The 24,018-nt window shown below is 38.0% G+C and overlaps 1 protein-coding gene and 1 long non-coding RNA gene across 2 annotated transcripts in view; one reads left to right on the forward strand and one right to left on the reverse strand.

The window, feature by feature from the left end:
• Window positions 1–24,018, forward strand: part of LOC126821485 (UDP-galactose transporter senju) — a 133,331-nt gene that overhangs the window by 104,957 nt on the left and 4,356 nt on the right. The gene's annotated exons all lie outside the window — the stretch shown is intronic.
• LOC126820700 (uncharacterized) lies at window positions 2,066–3,355 on the reverse strand. The gene is made up of 3 exons (XR_007680088.2): window positions 2,955–3,355; window positions 2,668–2,740; window positions 2,066–2,436 (listed from the first exon to the last, which is right to left on the reverse strand). It is a non-coding gene; the product is annotated as an uncharacterized LOC126820700 (long non-coding RNA).

The following is a 24,018-nucleotide window of genomic DNA, read 5'->3' on the forward strand; positions in this document are numbered from 1 at the left end:
TTTGCACACCTCCAGCATACTAAAAACATGTAACTATTGGCCGTACATATCACTGGAACCAACCTGATAACTCTGTTATCCTTCTGCCTCAAAATCATGAATATTTACCCAAACCTGGCAGAAAATGTTAATTCAAACCCTCTTCGTCCATTCTAGACCAAAAAATCAACAAAAATGGGCATGCAAAAGGGGAGAAACGAGACAGAGAGAGAATTGCTATAAATGGACGAACTACAATTTGTGGGTAACGAGATGGTGAAATTTAATGGTGGTCTGCCTCCTATATGGTTTTATAAGTTCATATATCATCAAAATTCCTTTGTTTATTGCTTCACATTTATTTTTGCAACATTATTATAATACAGAATCAAAAAAAAAAAAAAAAATAATTACTGCAGAAATGGTGACCCTTTAAAGTTATGTACTGTTTTGTATACCGGGTTGCAGCTCAGGTCCATGGGCCTTTTATTCTAGAATTGAAGATTCTTTTTTAATTTTGTCAAAATGTGAGTTATTCAAAAAGATTTAAAGAGTTTCAAACAAGTCACATCATAAATATTCAAAATATTGGAATATTTTTCAAAAATGACTTTCTTTTACCTTTTTCTACAAAATGGTCCATTTTTTACACTTTGTATGTCTCATATAGTCTCTGTCTACCAGAAAAATATTCTACGAATATTAGCCTGGATGTTTTGTCAACATTTGAAAATAATAGGTCATCGGCTAGATTATCCGGTCTTTTACATTATCATAGGGACTTCAATGTTAAATGACTGTAACATCACAGGCTGTAGCTTTTTGCTCAACATTCCGTTGGTTCCAATCTTTATAGGCACAATGGGGACTACATTTGGCAATCTCCTCATCATAATTTTGTAGGTGGTTGACCATTTAGATTTTTTGCTACGGGGATTTGAAGTTGACTGGGGTGAAAATCTCACCTCCGACACAATGATTGCTCTGCAGAAGGACACTTTACACCCCCTATCCCTCCGCTCTAATATCATCAGTATTACCCAAAACTGCTATGAAATTGCAAATTTGATCCCTTTTCTCCAATTCTAAACCAAAAAGTCAACCCAAAAATGCAGGAAGAGGGGAGAAGAAAATTAAGGAAAAAATTGTCTATTTATAACTCGCACTACATTTGTCCATCATGAAATAAGGGGAAATAATTACTAATCTGAGTCCTATATACCTCACATGTTGCTGCTGTCTGAACAAATCTGTTGTTATCTAATAAACAACCATATATGCAATGCCCTGGCCAAAGATTATGAAAATCCATGCATTTTCAGATGAACAAACACTATAATACATCCGAAAACTGGAATTTCAGACAGAAATTTAAAAGCACATGAATTTTGAATTCCACCCATTTTTATTTTTGAAAATAAATGCATTCTGTAAAAAGATGAGATAAATTCAATATAAATCAAACACGACAATATTTTAAAACAGTAATCATGATGCAATATTAGACTTTTTAACACTTTCATCGAAAACCACACAGTTTTTCTCTGTTAACATAGTTTCAAGTGTCAAATTGTGGTCAAATCTAAGATGTTGAAAAATGCTGTGCCTATCAATTTTAAAATATCTCCTATATAGCTGTATTTCCATAGGATAAGTAAGTTGAAATAATCTGATTATGTAACACTACAACAGCTTTTTCATCTCCACCCCCCAGTATGGAATCTGATAATTTAAAAGCACATGAATTTTGAATTCCACAGAACATTTTTATTTTGGAACATAAATGCATTCTGTAAAAAGAAGAGATGAATTCAATATAAATCAAACACGAAAATACTTTAAAACAGTAATCATGATGCAATATTAGACTTTTTAACACTTTCATCGAAAACCACACAGTTTTTCTCTGTTAACATAGTTTCAAGTGCCAAATTGTGGTCAAATCTAGGATGTTGAAATATGCAGTGCCTATGAATTTCAAAATATCTCTTATAGCTGTATTTCCACAGGATAAGTAAGTTGAAATAATCTGATTATGTAACACTACAACAGTTTTTTCATCCCCACCCCCCCCCCCCCCCCCCAGTATGGATTCTGATACATTGCTGACCAATCATAGATCTCCCTGTTCACTCTGGCCTGTCAAATGATTTACAATGGCAATGGTGCCTACAACTTTCCTGACCAAGAGATATGCACAACCGTCAACACAAAAGCCATTTATGTTATCTTCCAATATGAGAGGCCATGATAAACACAAGGGTGTCCTTCTCAAGCTCGGAAACAAAGGCATCACCAAAAAGCAAAGTTTACAGAGGTCCTTGGCTGGAACCCAAATTGATTACGATTTGCCCTCCACTTCCTCAACAGGTGTCATAGAGATCAGGGATGAAATTGATATGCATCATCGTTCTACTAAAGCCAGTCCAGGAAGTCATCGGGTTTTGAGATGTAGACCTGAAATGTTAAATTTGGATGAGAATGAGAATTCTGGGGACAAATACTATCCAGGGAAACGGATCATTGACATCCAGAAAATGGTCAAAATGTGGAATTCTGTCATTCAGTTACATGCCAAGGGGAGAAGAAAGGTCTGTGCAGTACCAAATTTCCAGCCCGTTAGTGAGCAGATGTGGGGATTAGGTTGGATGTACTTCGTAAAGTGTATGAAATGCACATTTATCTCACCTGTTTTGCTTCTTTTATTTTATTACTTGTGTTGAGGTCAATCATTCCACTCTTTGAAACATTACCCTGGCACCTGAAATGATAGAAAGCTGGGGATAAATATGCAATAAAAAACAATGAGAAAATAAGAAAGAAAAAAAAATGGTTTCAACTGGAAATATGAATAAACCTCTTTATTTCTAGCGAACATCACGTCACTGGCCCTCCAACAAGAAACCAGTTAACAGTCAGTAAAATAGTAAACCTTGAGTGTCACATATGTCTAAGCCAATCTCAAAGGTAGATACCCATATTCCTGAAGCAATGCCCCGAGAAATCCCTCTCTGGCCATTGCTGGATTAGCTTCTGATACTTGCGCTTTTGAGGGAGTGTGTCTATTCTTCCCGTTCAATCACATCTATCCAAAAGCACAGCAACATGACAGCCTTTCGTTTAATCATGGCTCTTCCCTAAAAACTTTGGACATTGATTTAAGGTATTAAAAACGGTGAAAGTCTTGTTCGTCTCAAAACAATATTGTTTACATAATATCCACAGAGTAAAAATAGTGTTGACAGTTGTTTGTTACATAATTAGTTTTTCTGCAATATTCTGCTATGCACTGGTTAATTGTGCATAGTAAAATCGTACGTCATGACGTAAAGTTATGTAAACATATTTGGTCCAATTTGGAGCTTTGTTTGATATTGTTACGCAGTAAGCTTTTGGTTGTTAATCGGACTATTGACCAGTCATAATTTAGAACAAGAATTTGCTTTGTTTACAGCAGTGAGTAGTGGGATTAGTTCTAATCAAACGAAACACTGTGAGGTGTATGGTAGACACTATGTTTTGAGGTTTGCTCTAAATATTAAGGCCAACTGCAGGTTAGGTTAAAAGTCACACAGGTGTGAATTCTGGAGTGTACATGTTAACATTTCATTGTAGGATGTCAAAACATGGACCGTGTATAGATGAACAGTCCCGTTTGTTCGATTCTCTGCCGCTCGTGCGAGACACGGCGAGATCTCAATGTCAACGGTAAATCAAGCGATGTGATTTTTGACATTGCGGGATTTTATGCTGATTAATTTCTCGAACTCCTCCTTGGAATTTACGGTATTCTTATAGTTACACGGTAATTTTTCAACCCGATAAGTATTCCTATCCGGTAGTGACGAATTTGTCCAGTTTGAAACTTTGAAATTTCCAAATGCAGCAGTTGAAAATTGAGAAATTATCGATTTCAATATTTTCGTAGGTTTTGTAAGCATTTTGGTTTTGCTTAATACTCCAAATTCCCGTATGTATGAAGGATTTTAAAGTTATGAAAATAAAGTTCAGGTATAATACTGTCCGGAATGATGATTAATTGTGCAGAAGTAAAAATTAAAAGAGTGTTTTAGTAGATTTGATTTTAAGAAAAACTCGACGTTTTTTTTTTCGGATTCACATAGGTGCGTCCGAAGTAAACAAAGATGATGTGTCGATACATTTACACCCCAATCATCAGTTAGTAGTTTATCTATGTATGGGTTTAAAAAAAAAAAGAGTAGCAAGATTAATAAAAATATTATCAATCGATTTCTGTTTCTTTGCTTTTAAACTTAATACAGGTATTTGCGCGAGGGGAGCTAATTTAATTTAGTCAAGATTGCCAGGTCTCTCTTTTGCCGCGGCACAGAATTCTAAAGGCTTCGTGGGCGTTGCCTGTCCATCTATACACGGTCCATGGTCAAAACATGTTAGGTCTAAATATTAAGGCTAACTGCAGACTTGGTTCAAGGTCACAACATGTAGATACGGTTAGGGCACATGATTTTTTGACACAATTGTGGGCTAGGGTCAGGACTAGGTCTTGGTTTAGGCCTAGGCTACATGCTTGTCGACAAGATTGTGGGTTAGGTTTAAGAATTTGGGGGAGAGGTTAAGTCTCCACATAAGCACTGACCTAGGATGATGAAAAATTAGTTTGTGATATTTCCTAGTTTTATTAAAAATACATACAATACATTAGATTTATATACAAAGGCGATTTCACTGTTTTTTTTTGGTGTTGGTGGCGCTGATGATCTTCCTTGGATGGTGCTTCTGGTATTCTGGTATTATTGTTTCTGAAGAAAAAATTGGAAGTGGTAGACTAACGCCACCTGGCCTATGTTACTCCCCGGTACGAGCTACCCCTATACCCCTAGTGTAGCCGCTAACCCCGAACAGACAGACAAACGACAGTCACAAATATTAGTATCGATAAACCATTCTGTTTCTGGATTTTTATGTATTTTTGGTAGTGTATAGAGATGTCTTTGTCGGCAATCAGATTTAGCAGATAAATAATCATATTGTTTTGCTGTTAGTGTTATGTATTCCTTTATGGCGGTAGATTCAAAATTCTAACATGCTATCGTCTAATTTCTTACTTCCAGTCATGTAATTTCTAACTTCCATTCATGTAATTTCTAAATTAAGACAATGTATAATCCAACTTCTTTATTTGTTCAATGTAAATTTTAATTCTGTTTCATCTTATTTCTATTATTAAGACGAATAATGTCTACTTCATTGTCGCTTTACATGATGAACGTCAAACAAATTTAGAATTTTGATACTTCTACCAAGCAACCGTCATTATGACGTCGTTTGGTGTCGCCACCGTGTGCTCAATTTGGCGATTGAGCACCTGATCGGGACCATTCTGTTGATACAAACGACTCGCTCTTCGTCAGGTTGAATGGTTTGGCGGAGTGTTAAAATTGAATATACATCAAGAGAGAGAGAGAGAGAGGGGGGGGGGGGGTCAGCGTCCACACGACACAAACTAAATCATTTCGGGACTAACATATGGCTCAATTTTATTTCAATAATTCGCTTGCGCGTAGGGTCTTTAGCAGTGGGAGGAACCTGCAGGACTCAGAGAAAACCCATGAGGTTGGAAAGGCGAACATACTCCTTGTCACAGACAACCGGGAAATCGAAACCACACCAGTTGACTCGATAACAGACCTTATGATACAGCGCGCACGTGCTAACTATTCGGCCATCCAACCCCCCAAACAACATCGAACGTGATATGGTTTGCAAATACTATTTCAAATATAAGCTAAACAGCATTTGCTAATTTTTATTTAAGGCAAGTGCAGGAATCAAATTTTGTTTTTTACAATTGAGCCAATTAATATTTATATACTGTACGGTCTATTATTAACACAGGGTACAATTTTATGGATACACAATTACTGAGTTTGATACTAAGGATACACTCGTCTTTATCAAGCCCGTCTCTCTCTCTAAGCAAATTTTAGCACTCTGTCCAACCTTCAACCCGACCAAGGACGAGTCGTTTATATCAACATAATGGTCCCGACCAGGTGCGCAATCACCAAGTGAGCACGCAGTGGTGACACCAAACGACTTTCGATATTGGCACGTATTGGATCGAAACTTCATGGATTATGGCCCCTGTTTGTACGAAAAATCACGTTTTTAGCTTGTGGACCCTATAGAGGTCACAATTTTTATCCGATTTTTTGTTGAAACTTGACATGTAAGTTTATAACCCAAAGATCTCAGTTCCTGTTGATATTCGTGCATATCAGACCGTAACTTCCTGAATTATGGCCCCCGATTGTACAAAAAATCACGTTTTTAGCTTGTGGACCCTATAGAGGTCATAATTTTTTACCTGATTTAAAAAACCATATCATTATATCCTCGTTACACCCTAAGGAAGGTTGAGTTCAAATTTCGTGGAAATCAGACCAAAATTGCTGGACAAAATGACCGCCGTTTGTACGCGAATAGTATAAAAATATGGTAAATCAAGGTTGTGGACCCTGTATGGGTCACAATTTTAATTCGATTTTGATGAAACTTGAAATGCATGTTTATAACCTAAAGATCTTGGTTCCTTTCGATATTGTCGCATATCGAATTGTAACTTCATGAATTATGGCCTTTGATTGTAGGAAAAATCATTTTCTTTTTAGCTTGTTCTCTATCCATCTCTCAAAAATGTGGGCGTATCCTGCCTGGCAGCCGCTGGTTGTGATTGTGGTTGAAGGGATGATATTTCTATATTCATTTCGTCGAAAGTTTTTAGGATGGCTGGTGATAATGACTTTTTAGGCGGTTTTTGCTGTGAATAATTTTTTTACCTCTGCCTAGTTTGGTCCTAAAAAAATTAGTCAACGGAAGTGTTCTTTGGAAGCGATCGGTTTCCTGGTTGATGGGGTCTATGGATGTTATTGTGGGGGTTGGGATGAATTTAAGGCCTTTATCAAGAATATTCATTTCTAGGGGGCGATATAGATCCTGAGGAAGTAGGTGAGCCAGACACAACCCTGGGCGAACTGGTTGATCTAGCTGCATGCTTCGAGGGAGTGTTAATGCAAGTGCCTTCTCCAGGGGATAATTTTCTCTTGTTGGGTGTGTATCGTTTTGGTGTGTCCCGGAGAAGGTTGTGTGTAACTTGCATGGGTGAAGGTGGAGGGGGCGTGACAGTTTTAGAGACCATGGACAGTAGGCGATGGAACTCTGTTTTCACACTATCCTCACTGTAACATTGGTACCGTTTAAGCTGGCGTAAATAGCGTTAAATTCCACTCTGTGTCCAATTAGTCATAAATATTGTTGAATTTCGGCGAATAGTGCTCAATTTGTACTTCTATCGAATTTCAATCTCACTGTTTAATTTTGATCACTAAGCATCTAATTAATTAGTGTTTAGTTACTCGACACGTGTTGAATTATAAGCGTCCCGTCTAATTAGCACGACTGTTCAATAATTAGTTGGACCGTTCAATTTCCTGAGGGTAAGGCGCTGGCTCGCTAGCCTGGAGGTCGGGTGTTCGATCCCTGCATTGGCCGAGAAAGTTCATCCCGATTTTCCGGCGTGGTTTCCCCTTGTCAATGATGCAGGACGGAGGGCCTGACAAGGACAGCTGTCTAGTCATTCGGATGAGTCGAAAAAGCGAGGTCCCGTGTACAAATTGGCGTGCATGTAAAAGATCCCTTGACAGTTGGAATTCGATATAAGAGTAGTCCGTAGTGCCGCTGTCCGGGCAAAATTTCCCTCATAGCACACTGTATGGCGTATGCCCGTCTTCATTAGCCCAGTTCGGAGCAAAACAGTAGGACGTTAAACCCCATTTCATTTCATTTCATTTGTCAATGTGTCCAATTACGCAAGGTGTTCAATTTTGTTGTCAAACATCTAATTTCACGTGCGATGTTCAGATATTACGATTTGTTTAATTGTTGGTCATCGTTCAGTTTTGCCGCCGAATGTCTATTTTGCCGCACAATGTTAAAATACTGTAATAAGTGTTAGATTTAGTACTGACCTGTTGCGATACGGTGAAATATTATTGTTCAGGATTCATACGACGGCAGGTATCTGTAATGCCTGTTATTATCCGGGGATTATTTTTCAAGATCACTACGGTGAAACAGATGTTTGATTTTTAATGGCGACGGAACGGTTCTGAAACAAAGCTTACCATTTCGTCCACAATCATAAAACGTTCGTTCGTTCTTGGTGTTTAACGTCTGCTTCCACATAAGTGATATCGCAGACAAGACATAGGAGAGCCGAAGCTGATTCCTGTTTTTTAGAATATGATTTTGCAATCTTTCCATTTGGCCTTAGGCCATGGATTTGGTTTAGTGGGAAGTTCTTCCCTTTATTTAATATAAAACATATCGTTTGGTAGATGATCTCGTCTGCTTCTGGATTGGTAGATGTCATCGTTTTAGTGTTTAAGTGCCAGGCCCGTCTTATCGTGGCCTCCCCTTACTCCACTATCCCACTCTCTGGGTTTGGTATCAGTTTTATTTGCGGAATAGTGTTTAGGTGCCAAGTTCGTCTGACCGTAACTCCCCCTTACTCCACTATCCTGCTAGTTTGGTAGATGTCATCTTTGTGGGGTTTGTGTTTAGGTGCCAGACCCGTCTTATCGTGACCTCCCCTTACTCCACTATCCCACTCTGTAGGTTTGGTGTCTGTTTTTGGTGGAATAGTGTTTAGATGCCAAGTCCGTCTGATCGTGACTCCCCCTTACTCCACTATCCTGCCAGTTTGGTATAAATCCCATATGTAGTTTAGTGTTTAGATGCCGGGCTTGTCTAACCGTGACCCCCTCTTACTTCACTATTCTACTTAGTCCAACTGTGTCCATTAGGGCGTGGATAAGTTCGAAGATTTGCAGTTTCAGATCTGGTCTCGGGAAGAGTAGGTTCTTAGTGTTGAATGGTATGTTGTTGGTCTCCATTGTTCTCACTAGTTCCCTTCTCTCCTCCTAGTATACCTCGCAGTCTACCAGGACATGGTTGGTGGTACATTCTTCTCCGCACTCACAGATGATGACTTGGTGTTTGTAGTCTTGCAGCCGCTCTTTCACCCTTAGCTTCGATATAAGTCTACAAATATCTCTTCTAGGGTGATTGAGTGTTGTCTTTGTGTAGATCTTGTCATCCAGCCGGAATCTGTATGTGTCAAGTTCAACGAGATTTAATTCCCAGATTGAATTGACGTGTCTTTTGACCATACTGTAGATTTCCGTGGTGCTGTAGTCTATGGTGCGGAGTGATGCTGTGTCCTTGAGACCTTCATTGGCGAGTCGATCTGCCTCCTCGTTTCCTCTAATGTTGACATGTGATGGAATCCACACGAGTTCTACTTTGCTTCCCTTCTCTATGACCCTCTGGTACAGCTGCCTGATTTCCAAAATGACTTCTGGTCTTGAGTCCGAGTTGTCATTTTGGATTGAAATCAGACTGCTCAGAGAGTCGCTTGGAATGACGAACTTACTAGTCTTTTGATGGGAAATCCATGATATAGCGTCACGAATGGCCACAAGCTCTGCAGTGTACACCGAACAGTTATTGGGCAGTTTCCTGCTTATTCCCTGTTTCCCGTTTGGCAGGTATATTCCAAACGAGCTGGTGCCCCTTTCAGGATTGCGTGAGCCATCCGTGTACACATGGTCCCAGTCATCAGACGGCCAGTTGTCTTCCAGGTGTTCTAGAGAGAAAGCACGTGCAGCAGTGGGGTTGTTTTTCTTGTCAGTTTTCTGTAGTAGTTCTAGATTAACCGGCGGTATAGGGAGCGTCCAAGGGGCGATCGCTGGGTGGTCGTGTTTATTTATCACGAGCTCCCCCAGTTGCAGTTCCTTGATTGTTCCCCTGATACCCTGGCCGAAGCTTTTCTTTCTAGGATCTCTTACATATCTTGTCTTTTGTAGACTGACAAAAGTAGGGGATCTTTCGCCCAGTTGCGAGATCTTGGCCCAATACCTTGTCGCTAGTTCCTTTCTTCTTAGGGATAGGGGCAACTCCCCGGCTTCCTGTAGTAATGCCTCTCTTCTAGTCCCAAGCCCTACGCCGATTATGGTCTCTTTCAAGGTGAAATTTTATCACCATTATTATTTTCGATATTTATTAATGATGTTGAATCTCATTTGCAATTAGATAACTGTAGTCCCCTTGATTTATAAAATTTTAGTTTATTTTTGCTCTTATATGCAGATGATAAGGCTGTATTTTCAGAAACAACCGACGGTCAACAAAATATTTTAGACTCTCTATATACGTACACTGAGAAGTGGAATTTGTCAGTAAATATTAATAAAACAAAAATTGTTGTGTTTAGAAATGGGGGTAAAATATCTGGAAATGAAACATAGAAATTTGGCAATAAGAAAATAGAAATAGTAGACGAATTTAAATATCTTGGAATCTTACTAAACTTTAACGGGAAGTTTCTTAAGACACAGAAACATATATCAGAGCAGGGAAGAAAAGCCTTATTCAGTATTACTAAAGTCTGCAATGAAAATTATTTTAATGTTGAAACGGAATTAAGGATTTTTGATATTTATGTAAATAGTATTTTGACATACGGATCTGAAATTTGGGGTTTTCATAAAGCTTATGACATAGAAAAAGTACATTTATACTTTTGTAAACGGTCATTGGGTGTTAAACAGTCTACTAACAATGACATGGTTTATTATGAACTGGGTCGATATCCATTGTATATCCAAAGAAAAATACACATTTTTAAATATTTTTTAAAATTATTATGTACTAAAAATAAATTATTAAAGTCGTGTTTAGATGAAATGGTAATGAAGAATGATGTATGGTTGGCTAATGTAAAAAACGAATTGTATTCAATAGGATTGGGGTGTATTATCAGAAATAGAATTTTAGACATTTTTAAACAAAAGTGTTTAGAAGATATCTGTCAGTCAGCTAAAGGTATTTTATATCAACATGTTATTTCTCATTTTGATCTTCAATATTACTTGAGAAAACCTATACATTATAACTATCAAAGATTAATATGTAGAATACGTTAATCTTCCCACAATTTGTACATAGAAACTGGTCGCTTTGAGAAAATAGAGCGTGCAAAGAGAATTTGTAGATTATGTAACTTGAAAGAAATAGAAGATGAATACCATCATGTTATTATATGTCCATATTTATATGATTATAGGAAAAAATATATAAAATCTTACTATTTTGTTAACCCAAATATCTTTAAATTTTTTCAGTTATTATCGGTACAAAATATCAAAGAACTAAAAAATCTTGGCTTATATCTTTCTCTTACTGATAAAAAACGTAATGAATACATCTGTTCTCTTTCAAAATAGAATTATAATATATAATTTGTTTCGGTTTATAAGCTGTATGTGTAGTCATTACACAGTGTTAAATAAAGTTCAATTTTATATCCTTCACTTTCCGACCACAAACGAAATGTATATTTTAGGTATTTCTCAATAACAATATAAACAATAACTGTATATATTTGTATATATATTATTTATTTATTGTATTTTTATTTCATTGTATCTGATAAGTCGCATGACTTAAAGAATTGAATAAAGTAAAAAAGTAAAAGTAAAAGATTTTAGACAAAATGATAAGTTCCCCAATGTTTTTGTAATAAAGTTGACCCGTATTGTTTGTTGATTGACTTTATCCGATGATTTAAAAAAATTTGCCGATGGTCAATATTGGGTCAAAAATAATTCCTTAAAGTGCGCCGGAGCGCACGTGAACCAATCTGCACGTGAATTACTACATAACAAGTTTACAGTTCATCATTGATTTGGGGTTCATGTGGAATAGATTCTTCGGTCGAAATGCAGTTATTCTTTTCTAAAATGAAACGAGTGCCTTGAATTTTTGTGTGGATTTGATAGCGGTTATAATTAACCAACATTCTCTTACATCGGAGACTTGTGTTGCGTTCAGTTCATTTTTACGGTAAGTACGAGCTTACTTCTGACTTGAAAGCGCTTTCGAATTACGTTGCAAGTTCTATTTATGTCTTATTTCTGTTTGTAAGACCCATAACCAAAATACCTTTATAGTTTGCAATTTAAAAGTCTATCTTTGCCGTAATTCTTAACTATATACACTCTTAATATAGTAAATATGCATGCATACGTGTCCTTTAAAATGTTCTAGACATGCAGCTTTACATGATTGGTTGGAAATATAACCGCATATATATCGTGCAGAATATGTGAACACGTGTGTTTTCACTATACAACGTGGACTAACGCGTCCGTATTATTAACAAAAATATTCAACATTCATAACATCGTGGCAGTATATTGTTTTGACATCGATTGTTTATGACAAATAAATACCGTTAATTTTGCGTGTAAAATTACACCGAGGCCTATTGTGTCACACGATAGCGACTACTACTCCGCGTTATATATCGTGGCAATTTTCAACAAAAAACGGCACGATAATCGTGTTTCGTCAAACCTTCGCGACGTTTGTACTGATACCTGCCATCGTATTAATCCTGAAAAATAATATTTTACCGTATCGCAACGGGTCAGTACTAAAACTAACACTTATTACAGTATTTCAACATCGTGCGGCAAAATAGACATTCGACGGCAAAACTGAACGATGACCCACAACTAAACACATCGTAATATCTGAGCATCGCACGTGAAATTAGATGTTTGACAACAAAATTGAACACCTTGCGTAATTGGACACCTTGACTGATTTTAATCACGGCTCGGGAAATTGAACGGTCCAACTAATTATTGAACAAATCTTTAAATGACATCTAGAAGCACGGTTAACTATTCATAATAAAACACAACACAAGGTATATATGGATATAACAACTTCTATATTATTTAATAACAACGTTTCGTAACACATACAGGTCACGTTTTCCAGTTAATGATAAATATCCGTTCGTCGTTCGTTCTTGGTGTTTAACGTCTGCTTCCACATAAGTGATATCGCAGACAAGACATAGGAGAGCCGAAGCTGATTCCTGTTTTTTAGAATATGATTTTGCAATCTTTCCATTTGGCCTTAGGCCATGGATTTGGGTTAGTGGGAAGTTCTTCCCTTTATTTAATATAAAACATATCGTTTGGTAGATGATCTCGTCTGCTTCTGGATTGGTAGATGTCATCGTTTGGGGTTAGTGTTTAGGTGCCAGGCCCGTCTTATCGTGGCCTCCCCTTACTCCACTATCCCACTCTCTGGGTTTGGTATCAGTTTTATTTGCGGAATAGTGTTTAGGTGCCAAGTTCGTCTGACCGTAACTCCCCCTTACTCCACTATCCTGCTAGTTTGGTAGATGTCATCTTTGTGGGGTTTGTGTTTAAGTGCCAGGCCCGTCTTATCGTGACCTCCCCTTACTCCACTATCCCACTATGTAGGTTTGGTGTCCGTTTTTGGTGGAATAGTGTTTAGATGCCGAGTCCGTCTGATCGTGACTCCCCCTTACTCCACTATCCTGCCAGTTTGGTATAAATCCCCTATGTAGTTTAGTGTTTAGATGCCGGGCCCGTCTAACCGTGACCCCATCTTACTTCACTATTCTACTTAGTCCAACTGTGTCCATTAGGGCGTGGATTTGTTCGAAGATTTGCAGTTTCAGATCTGGTCTCGGGAAAAGTAGGTTCTTAGTGTTGAATGGTATGTTGTTGGACTCCATTGTTCTCACTAGTTCCCTTCTCTCCCCCTTGTATACCTCGCAGTCTACCAGGACATGGTTGGTGGTACATTCTTCTCCGCACTCACAGATGATGACTTGGTGTTTGTAGTCTCGCAGCCGCTCTTTCACCCTTAGCTTCGATATAAGTCTACAAATATCTCTTCTAGGGTGATTGAGTGTTGTCTTTGTGTAGATCTTGTCATCCAGCCGGAATCTGTATGTGTCAAGTTCAACGAGATTTAATTCCCAGATTGAATTGACGTGTCTTTTGACCATACTGTAGATTTCCGTGGTGCTGTAGTTTATGGTGCGGAGTGGTGCTGTGTCCTTGAGTCCTTCATTGGCGAGTCGATCTGCTTCCTCGTTTCCTCTAATGTTGACATGTGATGGAATCCACACGAGTTCTACTTTGCTTCCCTTCTCTAAAACCCTCTGGTACAGCTGCCTGATTTCCAAAATAACTTCTGGTCTTGAGTCCGAGTTGTCATTTTGGATTGAAATCAGACTGCTCAGGGAGTCGCTTGGAATGACGAACTTACTAGTCTTTTGATGGGAAATCCGTGATATAGCGTCACGAATGGCCACAAGCTCTGCAGTGTACACCGAACAGTTATTGGGCAGTTTCCTGCTTATTCCCTCCCGTTTGGCAGGTATATTCCAAACGAGCTGGTGCCCCTTTCAGGATTGCGTGAGCCATCCGTGTACACATGGTCCCAGTCATCAGACGGCCAGTTGTCTTCCAGGTGTTCTAGAGAGAAAACACGTGCAGCAGTGGGGTTGTTTTTCTTGTCGGTTTTCTGTAGTAGATCTAGATTAACCGGCGATATAGGGAGCGTTCAAGGGGCGATCACTGGGGGGTCGTGTTTATTTATCACGAGCTCCCCCAGTCTCAGTTCCTTGATTGTTTCCCTGGTTCCCTGGCCGAAGCTTTTCTTTCTAGGATCTCTCACATATCTTTTTATTTTGTAGACTGACAAGGGTTGGGGATCTTTCGCCCAGTTGCGAGATCTTAGCCCAGTACCTTGTCGCTAGTTCTTTTCTTCTTAGGGATAGGGGCAACTCCCCGACTTCCTGCAGTAGTGCCTCTCTCCCAGTCCCTTGCCCTACGCCAGTCGCAATACACAGAGCTTTGTATTGGATGGTGTCAAGCTTCCTTAAGAGTAATGGCGCGCAGTTCATGAAGGCCAGAGAGCCGTAGTCTAATACAGATCGTATTAGAGCACGATACACCATCATTAGTGTGACTCTGTTGGCCCCCCAAGTGCTGCCCGTTATTTTCCTCATTAAGTTTAGGATTTTGGTGCATCTATCTACAGTCTCGTCGATGTGCGGTTTCCAGGTCAGCCTTCGGTCAAAGATTACGCCAAGGAACTTGGTTTGGTCTTTAAACTCGATGGTTTTCCCGTTCATACACAGAGTCATTCTGCTTATCCCTCTATCCCTGCTTACAAGCATGCCGACTGTTTTCTTCTCCGAGACTTTGAATCCCCAATCGTTTGCCCATGCCATGAATTTGTCTAAGGCCTTCTGCATTTTCTTTTGTAGTTCACAGAAGTTCCTCCCTTTCCTCCACATGGTACTGTCATCAGCAAATTTAGCTAACTCAGTTTTGGCGTCGAGGTAGGAAGATTTCTGTAAGTCGTTGATCATGATATTGAAGAGAGTGGGACTGATAACCGACCCCTGAGGCGTGCCATTTTCTAATGTTTGCACGGCACTCAGGAATCTGCCAACATTCACCTGTATCCTTCTATCGCTTATAAAGCTTTTGATCCGTTATACCAATACGTCCTAACTTGAAGAGCAGCCCGTCTAGCCAGACTAAATCGAAAGACTTAGTTAAATCTACGAACACGACACATAACAGGTTCCCAGAGAGGAGTGCCTGCGAGATGACTTGCTGTAGTCTCACCAAGTGGTCCGTTGTTGAACGCCCTTTCCTGAACCCGCTTTGATTTTCGTCGATCAGTCGGTTGCTCTCCAGATAGAACTGTAGTCGTATGTTAACCATTGTTTCCAAGGTTTTGCACAGTGTAGATGTCAAACTTACTGGTCGATAGGACTCTGCCTTTGTTCTCTCTTTACCTGGTTTTGGAAGAGGGATGACGTTGGCTTTCCGCCATTCTTTAGGTACCTCTCCTGTCAGCCAGGATGTGTTGAAGAAGTTTAGTAGTATCGTTGTGGCGTTTCTAGGCAGATGTTTGAGCATCGAGTACTTTACTTTGTCCTCACCGGCCGCACTATCCTTCTTGAGGGAAAGAGCCTTATTTAACTCCTCCTCAGAGAAGGGTAGATTGATTGGTTTAGCCCCTTCATTAGGTTCAATTTCCAATGAAGGGTGCTGTGAGTAAAAGATTTCCTTTCTCTTCAGAAACTCTGGTGATTGGTTTTCGTCCCTGCTTGCGTCAGCGAAAGCTTTTGCAAGTAGATCTGCCTTTTCATTGCCGTTGGTAACGTACTCATCTCCATTCTTTAGGTTTGGTATGTTGAATGATCTGCGCTCCCCGTTCATGGCGTTCAGCTTCTTCCAGACGGCACCTGTTTGCGTGTTTTGATTCAACGCATTACAGAATGCCGCTTTGTGCCTTCCGGATGGTGTCTCTTGCGGCGTATTTCAATTTCAGGTAGTTTTGGTGATTGACTTCATTGTAGTGGCGTTTCCGTAGGCGTGGTGCCTTCTTTCTTTCGTTAACCGCCTTCTGACATTCTGGTGACCACCAAGGTTTTCTAATCTTTGATTGCCCTCCAGAAGTCTTGGGAATGGAGTCGTCTGCGGCACCTATAATAGCACTCGTAATGTTGGCTGCGTACACGTCGATGTTGGCATCGATGATGTCTTCTTCTTTCCACCCAAGGCAGCCTACACGGAAGTTAGCCCAATCAGCCTCTTTTATTTTCCAATTGGGTTTCCCGTTTTAGACTTCCCTGGTTGTGAACAGTCTACAGGTCACAATTTTTATCCGATTTCAACGAAACTTGAAATATAGGTTTATCACCCTAAGATCTCGGTTCCTTTCGATATTGGCATATATCGGACTGTAACTTCATGGATTATGTCCCCTGATTGTACGAAAAATCACGTTTTTAGTTTGTGAACACTGTAGAGGTCACAATTTTTATCCGATTTGGTTTAAACTTGAAATGTATGCTTATAACCCAAAGATCTCGGTTCCTTTCGATATTAGCGCATATCGGACTGTAACTTTATGAATTATGGCCCCCGATTGTACGAAAAATCGCGTTTTTAGCTTGCCGACCCTATAGAGGTCATAATTTTTATCTGATTTAAAAAAACGTATTATTATATCACCGTTAAATCCTAAGGACGGCCCAAAACTGACAGACAAAATGGGCGCCCTTCGTTCTCAAATAGCGTAAAAATATGGTATATCAAGGTTGTGGACCCTATAGAGGTCACAATTTTGATTCAATTTTGATGAAACTTGAAATGTAAGTTAATAACCCAAAGATCTCGGTTCCTTTCGATATTTGAGCATATCGAATTGTAATTTCCGGAATTATGGCCCTTGATTGTAGGAAAAATCACTTTCTTTTTAGCTTGTTCTCTATCCATCTCTCGAAAATGTGGGCGTATCCTGTCTGGCAGCCGCTGGTTTTTAATTAGGATATTAGTGTCTATGGTGTGAAAACGGTAAGCAGTTTGTATTTGGAATTTACAAGTTGAACGAATTTCAGTTAACCCGTTCAGAAGCAAACTCGTACACGGTTAAGGTAATACTCTTGACTCGTATATAAATTGATTGGAATAAATCAGTTTTACTCCTTGGTTGTTTATATTGTTTTATTTACCTAATAATCAACTAGCTTGGATCGCCATAACGACAGAGATTAGTTCACCGATGTTTTTGTGATAAAGAACAATAGTATTGTTTGTTGATTAGCGGTATGATTTTATGAAGATGCAAACGAGGATACAGAGTATGTAATTAAAGACTTTATATATCATAAGTTAGGTATAGATCGACATATAGATTTTATAAATGTCCACCGTTTTGGTTTTTTTCGTACAGCTAGACACCGACCGATAGTAGCGAAATTCCTATTCTTTAAAGATCTTGGGGCTGTTAAGAGTGCCGCATATCACTTAAAGGGGTCATCATATGGCATAAATGAACAATTTCCAGTTTCCATCGAAAATGAAAGGAAAAAGTTGTACCCAATCATGAAAGACTTAAAATACAGAGGTGAAAAGGTCAGGCTGGTCAGAGATAAGTTGTTTGTGAACGATAAACTGTTTGACGGAGAAATTGACAAAACGAATAATCAACAGACCAGGAGAAAGCAGGTCTCTAATATCCCAATTCTTAGTCGTCCATGGGAAAACGATGGCCGTCGACAAGCTTGGAAGAGGCATGCGGGATATTTATCAACCTCATCAGAATCTACTCCCCCCAGAACCGCCTAGGACAAGCCCGAGAGGGATCTGAAAATATTGTCATGGAATGTTGGTAAAGGTGTCATCAGTAAACTACGAAACGTTGATTTCCAGCTATTTTTAAGTAAATACGATATCATTTGTCTTTCTGAATGTTGGCTACAAGAAGAAAGTAAAGTCGATATACCGGGTTATTGTGTTACATGTTTTCCAAGAACGGTTGATATTAAAGGAGGAGGTATACTGATAGGTATAAAGTTAGAATTGATTGCTAATTGCACAATTATTGAACAATTTCATGACTGTTTTGTATGTTTAAAAATCACGCAAACTGTAAAAAATTATATTCTAATTATTTGTTTTTTTCCACCCATAAGTAGTGTATATTATAATAAATATAATATTGATATTTTTGACTCTTTTGAACAGTTGGTATGTAAATATCAAAACCCAGATAATATTGTTATCGCAATGGGTGATTTTAATAGCCGAACATCAACACTTAATGACTTTATTAAACATGATAAATTATGTAAAAAAATCACAAGAGATTATCCAAGAATTGATAGAATATGTACCTGACATAGGTGACATTCTAGAAATACGCAAAAACATGGATAGTACTGTAAACCAGTTTGGAAGAAACTTGATTTCGTGTTGTAAAACGACTGGATTACGTATAATTAATGGCAGGGTCGAATCTGACAGAGAAGGCGTATTTACCTTTAATTCTTCAAAAGGATGTAGTTTAATTGATTATGTTTTAATTGAACATTGTTATTTTGATTCAATATGTAACTTCCAGACCGGTATTTTTAATGAGTTTTCGGATCACGCACCATTGAGTTTTAATTTGATTTACACACCTCATTTGAGGTCCGAGCAGGTTGAGGAGTATTCATCCGTTGTTAAATCCTTTAAATCTATTAAGTGGGATGAAACCAAAACAGACCAAATCCGATTAGAGTTAAGCGAGGTGAATAAATGTATGTTAGGAGTATGTGAAACTCATAATAGGGATCAAGACAGTATTGATCAGTGCGTTGAGCGTTTTTCAGAGATTGTCACAAATGTTACATCGCCCTTTTGTGTTAGAAATATAAAAAGTGTGAAGACACGTCACAGAAGGCATGGCAATCAGCCTGACAAACCATGGTTCGATGACTTGTGTAAACAGAAGTACGGGAATTATAAAAAAGCTATGCATAATTTTAACCAGAATAAATCCTATGAAAACCATACCAAGTTAGCGATATTAAAAACACAATATAAACAATATGAGAGAAAACTTAAAAAAGAATATAAAACACAACAGGGCGATATGTTAGCTTACTTGCAAAAACATAATCCTAAAAAATTTTAAAATTTTTTTAAAAAACGAAAAACAAGTGTAAGTAACTCAGTTAAAATTGTTACATTTTATAATCATTTTAGTAGTTTATCATCAGAAATATCACATCACTATAATAACACCATTATAGAGAGTTTAAACAATCACGATTTAAATAAATATAACACTGAATTAGACCAAAGGATAACTGAATTGGAAATTAAAATAGCAATCAAAAAACTTAAACGTAATAAAGCTTGTGGTAATGATGAAATTATTAATGAATTATTCATTGAATGTGCAGATCAGTGTTTACCATGCTAAAGATCAGTGCTAAAGAAAAAAGACCAGCCTTAATAGGGTTTCACCATAACATTTACACCCCAAAAATTCACACTCAGCCAACGGATACCCCCAATCATGGCTATTTTGATACCAAATAGTCAAAAAACTTACTGCTGGGCAATAAAAAAGCAGTATTCTTACCATTTCTGACACTTTCAATTCAAAACTTCAGGAAATAACCTGCTGAGAAAATATCAACATCCCAAGCATGTCGCCATATCAGGACTAGCAATTATTGTCCCCCGCCTGTCTGTCTGTCTATCTATTGACCTAGAATGTTCAAACTTGGTGTAGGTGTTTATTAGGTCAATGCCTTGATGGAGTTCGAAGATGAGCATTTTCGGCTTAGGGTAAGCAGAGATAAGCAATTTGATTGGTTGATGCTTTGGGACACGATAACTTTAGATCTAATTAAGTGAGAGAGATGAAACTTGGTGTATAGTTTCATTACATCAATACCTTGACTAAGTTCGATAATGAACATTTTCTGCTTAGGGTAAGCAGAGCGATAAGCAATTTGATTGGCCGAGACTTTGGAACACAATAACGCTCCTTCTAATTGAGCTAGAATGTTCAAACTTGGTGTAGGTGTTTATTAGGTCAATGCCTTGATGGAGTGTGAAGATAAGCATTTTCTGCTTAGGGTAAGCAAAGATAAGCAATTTGATTGGTTGATGCTTTGGGACACGATAACTTTAATTCCAATTAAGTGAGAGTGATGAAACTTCATTACATCAATATCTTGACTAAGTTCGATGATGAGCATTTTCTGCTCAGGGTAAGCAGAGCGATAAGCAATTTGATTGGCCGAGACTTTGGAACACAATAACCCTTCTTCTAATTAAGCTAGAATGTTCAAACTTGGTGTAGGGGTTTATGAGGTCAATGCCTTGATGGAGTGCGAAGATCAGCATTTTCTGCTTAGGGTAAGCAGAGATAAGCAATTTGATTGGTTGATGCTTTGGAACACGATAACTTTAGTTCTAATTAAGTGAGAGTGATGAAACTTGGTGTATAGTTTCATTACATCAATACCTTGACTAAGTTCGATGATGAGAATTTTCTGCTTAGGCTAACGAGCAATAAGCATTTTGATTGGTCAAACTCTTCTTCTAATTGAGGTAGAATGTTTAAACTTGATGTAGATGTTCGTCTTGACTGGGTTCAACAACTCTTCTTCTAATTGAGGTAGATGTTCGTCTTGACTGAGTTCAATGATTAACATATCGATCTAAATCTAAGCAGAGATAAGGAATTTCCTGCTTTGGGACAAGATAACTTTGATTCTATCTGATAGAGAGTGATGAAACTTAGTGTATAGTTGATAATCAATTTGATTGCTTGATACTTTGGAAAAAAATAAATGTGCGATTAATTAATATGTGTCATCTATTTATTTGGGGATTTCGGCGGGGGACATCAGCCTCACTGTTGGCTTGTTTGCCCATTGACTTCAATGTTAAATGGCTGTAACATCACAGGCTGTAGCTTTTTGCTCAACATTCCGTTAGTTCCAATCGTTACAGGCACAATGGGGACCACATTTGGCAATCTCCTCATCATAATTTTGTATTGGTTGACCATTTAGATTTTTTGCTACGGGGATTTGAAGTTGACTGGGGTGAAAATCTCACTTCTGACACAATGATTGCTCTGATGAAGGACACTTTACACCCCCTATCCCTCCGCTCTAATATCATCAGTATTACCCAAAACTGCTATGAAATTGCAAATTTGATCCCTTTTCTCCAATTCTAGACCAAAAAGTCAACCAAAAACCAAAATTATGGAAAAAATTGTCTATTTATAACTCTCACTACATTCGTCCATCATGAAATAAGGGGAAATAATTACTAGTCTGAGTCCATAGACGGAGGCAGACCACCATTAATTTCCCCATTGACTTCAATGTTAATTCTGGCCTCTTTGCCCACCTCCCAACTTTTTCCCAAGTTTTCGTTCGGCTGAATGCTTTTCACTACAGACAGAGGAACAAATGGCCATGCATTTGCATTGTATGAGGTTGACCACCAAAATTTTGAGATCCACAAACTTGAAGAAGCATACTAAAAACATGTAATTAGTTGCCGTACATGTCACCGTAGCCAGCCTGATAACCCCATTATCCTTCCGCCTCAAAATCATGAATATTTACCAAAACCTGGCAGAAAATGTTAATTCAAACCCCCTTCATCCATTCTAGACCAAAAAATGAACAAAAATGACCATTCAAAAGGGGAGAAAAGAGACACAGAGAGAATTGCTATAAATAGACTAACTACAATTTGTGGGTACCGAGATCGAGATGGTGTAATTTAATGGTGGTCTGCCTCCAGACAAAGTCTAAGGGAGGTAACTAGTTCTAAAACAAAATATTGACGCCCTTGAAATTAATTTAAAAATGCCATTTAAAAAAATTCACTTGATTGCATTGCCAGTTCAATATCCAACACTCTGAATTTTTATATGCCCACATTGAAATGTGTTGACCCATTAAAATAAACTCATTGTGTTCTAATCATAATCACATTATGGTTAACCTTCTAAGCTATCAGTTTAATAAATGGCAAGCACTGTACTTGATATGTCCCCATTAAGTGTTATTGTGTTGATATCTGTCAGTAGATATCAATCTAATAAAAGATGCCTTGGAAGTCAAATTTAATTAGAGAGATGCTAGTGTCGCACTGCAAATAGTTTACTGTATACAAAATGAGTTTCATCTGTAGATGAAGAGACAGTTTTTGTAAGATACACATGCTTGGATAGAGTTATAGATGATTGTACTGTGCTCTGATGTAAAATACAAGTTGTGAGAAAATACACCATTTAAACATGCCTTATGCAAGAGCAAAATCTGCTTATTACAAGTCTTTCTTTAGGCCTGAAATGTTATCTAAATTATCAATTAGACATTAATTAACTTATCCAGACCATAATAAACTCTCGATGTCAAGGCTAGCCTTCGATGTTGGCTGGATTAGATTCCTTTATGCCGCTTAACGGCCATTGACAATTAAATCAAAACAATGGATAATCGAGACTATGCTGTTTATATTAATGATTTTAGTAATGATGACCGAGACTATGCGAAAATTTCACCCGCTTCGGTCTCGGCTCATAGTGGATCAATTTGACTGAAATTTTCAGCAAATTACCTTTACACTATCTAGTTTTTATACGCCCACATTTTCATGTGGACGTATATTGTTGTCGCCTCTGTCCGTCCGTCCGTCCGTCCACAATTGTTTGTGAACAGTCTACAGTTCACAATTTTTATCCAATTTCAACGAAACTTGAAATATACGTTTATCACCCTAAGATCTCGGTTCCTTTTGATATTGGCATGTATCGGACTGTAACTTCATGGATTATGGCCCCTGATTGTATGAAAAATCACGTTTTTAGCTTGTGAACACTGTAGAGGTCACAATTTTTATCCGATTTCGTTTAAACTTGAAATGTATGCTCATAACCCAAAGATCTTGGTTCCATTCGATATTCGCGCATATCGGAACGTAACTTCTGAATTATGGCCCCTGATTGTACGAAAAATTGCGTTTTTAGCTTGTGGACCCTATAGAGGTCAAAATTTTTATCCGATTTAAAAAAACGTATTATTATATCAACGTTACACCATAAGGATGACTGATTTCGAATTTCGTGAAAATTGGCCCAAAACTGACAGACAAAATGGCAACCGTTCATTCTCAAATAGCGTAAAAATATGGTATATCAAGGTTATGCACCCTATAGAGGTCACAATTTTTATACGCCCACATTTTCATGTGAAACTTCCAATCAGTAGAAACAGGAAACACAAACCAAATACAAACGGATTGATGGGATCAATTTTGACTGAGTGAAAATGATGCATTTGATATTCAGATAAGTTGATATAAAATAATTAATAGAATACAATATAAAAAAACCATCGTTTTATCCAACGTTTCGTCAGTAAAAATACAAACTTCTTCAGGGATGAAGAACTAAATTCAAAATGACTGGAAGTCAGTTATGACATCATAGGAAGTTATGACCATAGAAATATATAAATAGACTATTTATATATTTCTATGGTTATGACATCGTGGGAGTGATGACGTCATAGACGTAGATACATAACGTGAAAGGTTAGGTTAGCTAAAACTTAGGTAAAATTTTACAAGTTAAGAAAACTTATGCATGATTATGAATGATTTTGAAACCCCCTGGATTTAACTCATTTAAACCGTTAGGCCAAACTGAATCAAGTCGATGAATCCACAGACTTTCTGCTGTGTTCAATTTTTATACGCCCACATT

This window comes from Patella vulgata, chromosome 5 (genome assembly GCF_932274485.2).
Source record: "Patella vulgata chromosome 5, xgPatVulg1.2, whole genome shotgun sequence".
Taxonomy (NCBI): Eukaryota; Metazoa; Mollusca; class Gastropoda; family Patellidae; genus Patella; species Patella vulgata.